Below are 6,012 nucleotides of genomic sequence, written 5' to 3' on the forward strand. Positions count from 1 at the left end.
TTAGAGTTCTTCCTTTACATCTGGGCCTTCTCTGAACAGGAACATTTCTGGAAAATAAAAAGACCCCTCAAACTCCTCAGCCTCACATTATATAACACTGTATAAAGCAGAGCGGTTGGCATTAAACCTGTCCGACACCGAGCAGTGCCACCAAAATAAGATGCTGTCGATGACGGGACAAAGGTAAATGATCTGTCGTTTACTAGTGAAGCATGGAACCAGACTCTACAATACAACTCAGAGTTATAAAGCAGGGATGTTTATTACGGTGCCGGGTGCAAGGGGGATCTCTCCTCCTAACTTGCACACCGAGGGGTTTATGACACACAAACATGCATATTCATTAGGTTCCCGAGGGAGTGGTGGGGATATTACAATTAGTTTAGGTACTCATTATCATCAGTCTCCTCCCTTTTGGCACTTGCGCACTGCCCTCCGGTGGTCGTGGGCAGGGGTCTGCAAGAGGAAGCAAGCAGTCTTCCTCCGGCTGCACTTTGCACGTTTGGCACAGTTGGCTGCCCCAGTAATCACGAAACTCGATGAAACCACCCGTACCTGCAAGTTTCTGATAGCTGGCAAAGATTTAGAACAGTGGGACCTTCGTACAAAATGTATTGCAAGCAGAACAGGACGGGCAGACAAGGAGTATCCAAAGCTAGCCGACGTTCGGGAAGCACCATCTCCAAACTAACTGATCATTACGATGGTCACTCATTGGAAGGATGGAAAGAAATAATTCACTCTTGTTAGTAAGACTACTAAATTCTGTTATCCCAGCACAGACTTACAGCACAAACATTGTTCTGTCTTAGACCTAAGTTAAAAGTATCTTAACCCTATGTTTTCCAGGCACTTGCTTTCCTTACATCACTAGGTCCAGTCAAAGCAATGAAGCTCAGCAGGAGCACCCCTTCCCAAGGCACGGGACAAAGGGATGTCTGGATGTAAGCCCTGGGGGTTTAAGGTGCGTGTCCTCTGCGTGCAGCCGCAGGGCGGTGCTGAAGAGGAGCCCGCGGGGAGCTGCTGCGGGGCTGGGATACATCAGTTCCAGTTTCCTTTTCCCTCTGGGCTCTTAAATATTTACACAGGAAATTCCAACCCTTGCTCCAGCAGGATCCCCCCTCCGGGTGTTGTGCTTCACTTAACGCTGGCCTCCCGCGGGGTGCAGAAGCGGTTGCACGAACACACCCCCTGAGCGGGACGGGGGGGGGGGGACACACTGGGGGAGACCTTTCCCTCCTTGGACAACACTTGGGGCCACAAACACGGAGGGGAGGATCCCGAATCATCCCCCCATGGCCTCCCACAGCGATTCGCTCCTCCTGTGAGCGGCCGCGGGCGCTGCGGGGCCCTGCGGCTGCGAGGCCCTGCGATGGAGCCGCTGCCATGGCAACCGGCGCTGGCCGCGATTGGACACTCGTGTCCACGTTAGGCACCCGTAAAGAACGCGGAACACGGTGGTTTGTTCCCATTCGGCCGCCGTAGCCCGCTGAGGCTGGAGTTGGTAGATGGGGCGAACGCGGGTGTGCGCCGTGCGCATGCGCACTGCGTGCGGCCTCAGCTGCGTGAGGAGGGGGTCTCGCTTCGCCTCACCTAAGATGGCGGCGGGCGCGGGTTGAGCGCCGTGAGCTGGGGTAGTTTTTAGCTTCCCTCACAGGCACTGAAGTCGGGATGTTGGGTTCAGTGGGCTCGGAGTGGGTGCAGTGAGATGAGGTGACCCTGGGTTCGGTGGTGGGTTTGGGATGCGCCTGTGCTGGCACCCCGGGAAATGAGTCTTACGTCCCTCCAGGAGTGCCCAAAGGCCCATGGAGTGTGTGCTGCTGCCCTCACTGCCGTGCTCGGCAGGAACGGGTCACCCTCCGTCTTTGTCAAGGTACTTTGCAGTCGCGTTATCTCTGGTGCTCTTATTTATATGTGTTCTGACAGCCCATGAAGCGTGCTTCAGTGTGACTGCAGTCACACAATCGCTCTTAAACCTGCAGGTGAGCAACAGATGGTTTTGTCTGCATCTGATCGTGAGCAGCTCTGAGAATAAGAGCATTTTGTTCTGCATCCTCTTGTGTTCCTGGATGTGTTTCTCATTTCTCATTTGAGCACCAGAGATCCAGGTCTAAGGAAAACCAGAATAATTTACTTAGGGAGCTTTAGTAGTGGAGGAGGTGGTGGCTGGGGAAGGAAAGTGTCCACTGCCCCTTGAAGGAAACGGGAATAGGTGGAAATGGGAAAGAGCATGGCCCCATACCTGCCACAAACCTCTCTGCTTTTTGCATTTACAAGGTTATTTTCCATCTCGTGTTGCCTTCTGTGCTGCTCAGGGGAGTTACGGGGTTGTTTGTTTGGGGTTTTTTCCAAACTGTGTCAAATATTTTGGATAAATTCCTCAGGGACATTTCTGAGAATGAATCAAAGGCAAAACTCCTCAATAATACCCACCGGAAGAGAACACATAGGAGTTTCTATGGAGCTACAACACTAAACCCCCTGCTCCTTCCTGTCCCTCCCTCATATCTTTAAATCACTGTATCCAGGCTACATGCCTTTGACAGGGAATTAAATCCCCAGTCTTTGAGTTTATAATAGATTTGGTTTACTCCCATGAGAGTGGTGCAAGCCAAGTTCAAAACCTCTGTTGTAGATAGCAGTCTGGTTTAGATGATAGCTTCCTGTGGGGAATGCAATAACTGGTTCTGAAAGTAGCGGTGAGTGGATGCTGTAGGGAATTTATGTAGTGAATGTGTGGCAAAAGCATCTCCTGGTTTAAGAAGGCATCACCTTGGTTACCACGCACACTCCTGATGGTCAGTCACCTTTTGATACACATAAGCACTGTATAAAGGCCACAGAGAGAAATCTTCCTAAAGCCCTTTTCTAACCTGCACTTCTCTGGCAGTTGTCTGACCAACATAAGAGATTCAGAGCTGCCCTGCAGAGAAGGACTTGGAGGTGTTGGTTGATGAGAAAATGAACATGAGCCAGCTTCAGTGTGCACTTGCAGGCCAGAAACCAACCATATGCTGGGCTGGATCAAAAGGAGCGTGACCAGCAGGTCAAAGGAGGTGATCCTGCCTCTTTGCTCTTGTGAGACCTCACCTGGAGCATTGTGTGCAGTTCCGATGTACTCAACATAAAAAGGACATGGAACTGTTGGAACAAGTTCAGAGAAGGGCCATGAGGATGATCAGGGGACTGGAGCACCTCCTGTATGAAGAGAGGCTGAGGAAGTTGGGGCTGTTCAGCCTGGAGAAGAGAAGGCTGCATGGAGACCTCATAGCAGCCTTCCAGTATCTGAAGGGGGCTTATAGGGATGCTGTGGAGGGACTCTTCATTAGGGACTGTAGTGATAGGACAAGGGTAATGGGTTAAAACTTAAACGGGAAGTTTAGATTTGACATAAGGAAGAAGTTCTTTCCTGTGAGGCTGGTGAGGCACTGGAATGGGTTGCCCAGGGAAGTTGTGAATGCTCCATCCCTGGTGGTGTTCAAGGCCAGGTTGGACAGAGCCTTGGGTGGCATGGTTTAGTATGAGGTGTCCCTGCCCATGGCAGGGGGGTTGGAACTGGATGATTTTAAGGTCTTTTCCAACCCTAACTATTCTATGATTCTATAACCTCAGTGCTGGAGGAAGCTGGGCAGTGGTGTCTGTCACCTTCTGTTTGTGGCAAGTTAGTGGTAGTTTGGTTTATTCCTTCACCATAATAAGATGACTGAAGCGGCTTTCACAAAGGTGAGGTTTTACATTGATTTTGACATGTTCCAGGAATGTGATCTTGTGAGTCCTCTCTAAATGTCAAGGGAAGCAGGAGAGATTCTGATCTATGTGTTCAGACTGAGTTTCAAAATGATAGAATCACAGAATAGTTTGGGTTGGAAAGGGTCTTAAGATCATCCAGTTCCAACCCCCTGCCACGAAAGCAGCACTAGATGGTAAGAATTCCTGAAGATAAGCTCAGGCAGTGGGATGGAGTGCTGGTCCTGTGGATTTGAGTCTGGTTTTTTGGTAAGATAGGAACAGAGCAAAACATGGAATTCCTTGTGATTATTTTTCCTTTAAGCTTTGAATAGATCTATTGTGCATCAACCATATGTGATCACTGGAGCCCAGCCAACAGCTCTGGAATAGCTGTGGAACACTCCCTTTTGGAAAGGGGGGAAATGTGTCTGAAATGCTTTCTTAATTCCCAAAGTAGGTCAGGAATGCAGTCATTGGGATGCGTATGTGTAGTGAGTGAGTGAGTCACGGTGTGGTCAGCTCTTGGGAATGCTGTGTACCACTGGCATTTGTTAACTGCTCCATGGCACTGGGAACAATAAACCAACAAAGAGGAGGTATTACATGGTTTGGTTCATCTTTGTTTGCCTCAAAGAAATGGGATGATTTGGTTTATTTTCTGTGGGAGGCTGGTGTCACATCTGCTCTGGGAATTGTGTTGGGTTTTAAGGCAAATTATTGGGGATGCTGCTGGAGGAAGAGGTAAAACAGCCTCTAACATCGTCCAGGGGCTTCATAAACAGCCTCCACATGTCCAAAACCGGCCGTGTGACCTGGGAGCAGTGTGGCAGGGGGAGTGTGTGCCTTCCACATGTGCTCACGCTGGCTGTGAGGCTATTTCCAGTGGTAAAAATCAAGGGTGAGGTGTGATGAGTCCACTGGGCTCAGTTTTAACTCCCCTACAGTGATGAAGAGATGGCAGCTGCAGTGCAAGGAGAGGTAACACTTGGAAAGAGCCAGTGCTGTGTTACTTGCTGCTGACAGTAGAAAGCGTGGTTCTTTTTGGAGCTATTTTTTATCACTGTTTGACCACAGCTCACATTTTTTTACCCAAAGCTCATGTAAACGCAGCCCCAAAGTGCTCACGATTGGAAGGAAGTTTATAAAGGGCATGTTCTGAGATGGGGGGGAGGAAAGGCCAGTCCTGTTTATCCGCTGGATGGTGCTGCTGCTCTGTACAAACCGCAGAGGGGTCCTGCAGCTCCGACTGAAGGCTTCAAGTAGTTCTGCTTCATAGAGGATCAAGGATACCCACAGCCCTTTTCTCTGTAGCAAATCTCGCACGAATCCTGCACGTTTAAACAGAAAAGGGGAGATTGAGGTGAGCTCTTAGGCAGAAGCTCTTCCCTGTGAGGGTGCTGAGGCACTGGCACAGGGTGCCCAGAGAAGCTGTGGCTGCCCCATCCCTGGCAGTGTTCAAGGCCAGGTTGGACACAGGGGCTTGGAGCAAGCTGCTCTAGTGGAAGGTGTCCCTGCCCGTGGCAGGACTGGGACTGGATGATCTTGAGGTCCTTTCCAACCCAAACCAGTCTGGGATTTGATGTTGTGATCCACCTGTTATCCAGCATTCCCAAGACCGACTACAGATAGGAAAACTCCTGAGCAATTCCTTCTGATCAGGACCAGGGTTTTTCTAAAGTAATCCGTTTAAAAGCTCCCTCAATCCCCCAACCTCACAATTTAACCTTTATTTCACCGGCAGGATGAATCTTGGTTGCTCCGTTAAGTGCAGTCAGCTCGCTAGGGGTCACTGGAGGAAAACCTTGTTTTCTCTCTGTGGTTGTACTTCATTGCGAGGGAAGAGAAGACACATTCCTCTGATGAAGCCACTTTTCTAGGGGCAGGGACTTGGGTTTGAATTTGGTTTGCTTTCCCATAGCATCAGATAACATCAGAAATAAGGGTTTGTGACTAATGGGACATTGTTCTAATGTCCTTGTAGCTTTTAATTGTGTTGTTCTGTGACTCTGTCTTAAAGATCTAATCGATCCTTAGGAAGGAGAGGACTTTGTGGATCACTGCCTCTGTCATTTGTCTTCCTTGTCAACACTGTTGCAGCCTTTTATTGGAAACAAGAATAGCTCGTGCGCTGTGAGAAACTGTTTTGCAAGCTCTGCCTATGACGTAGTCATTGGAATTCTGCTCCTGATAATTGATGGAAGTAGAAATGAACTTGAGATGCTGTTTTTTAAGGAAATGGGAGGCTGGGAGTTTGTGGTGAGTGAAGATGGCACCACTGGTTCA

This window comes from Pezoporus wallicus, unplaced genomic scaffold (assembly GCF_028554395.1).
Source record: "Pezoporus wallicus isolate ANWC-B61680 ecotype Strahan unplaced genomic scaffold, APGP_CSIRO_Pwel_v1 contig_7787, whole genome shotgun sequence".
NCBI classification, from domain to species: Eukaryota; Metazoa; Chordata; class Aves; order Psittaciformes; family Psittacidae; genus Pezoporus; species Pezoporus wallicus.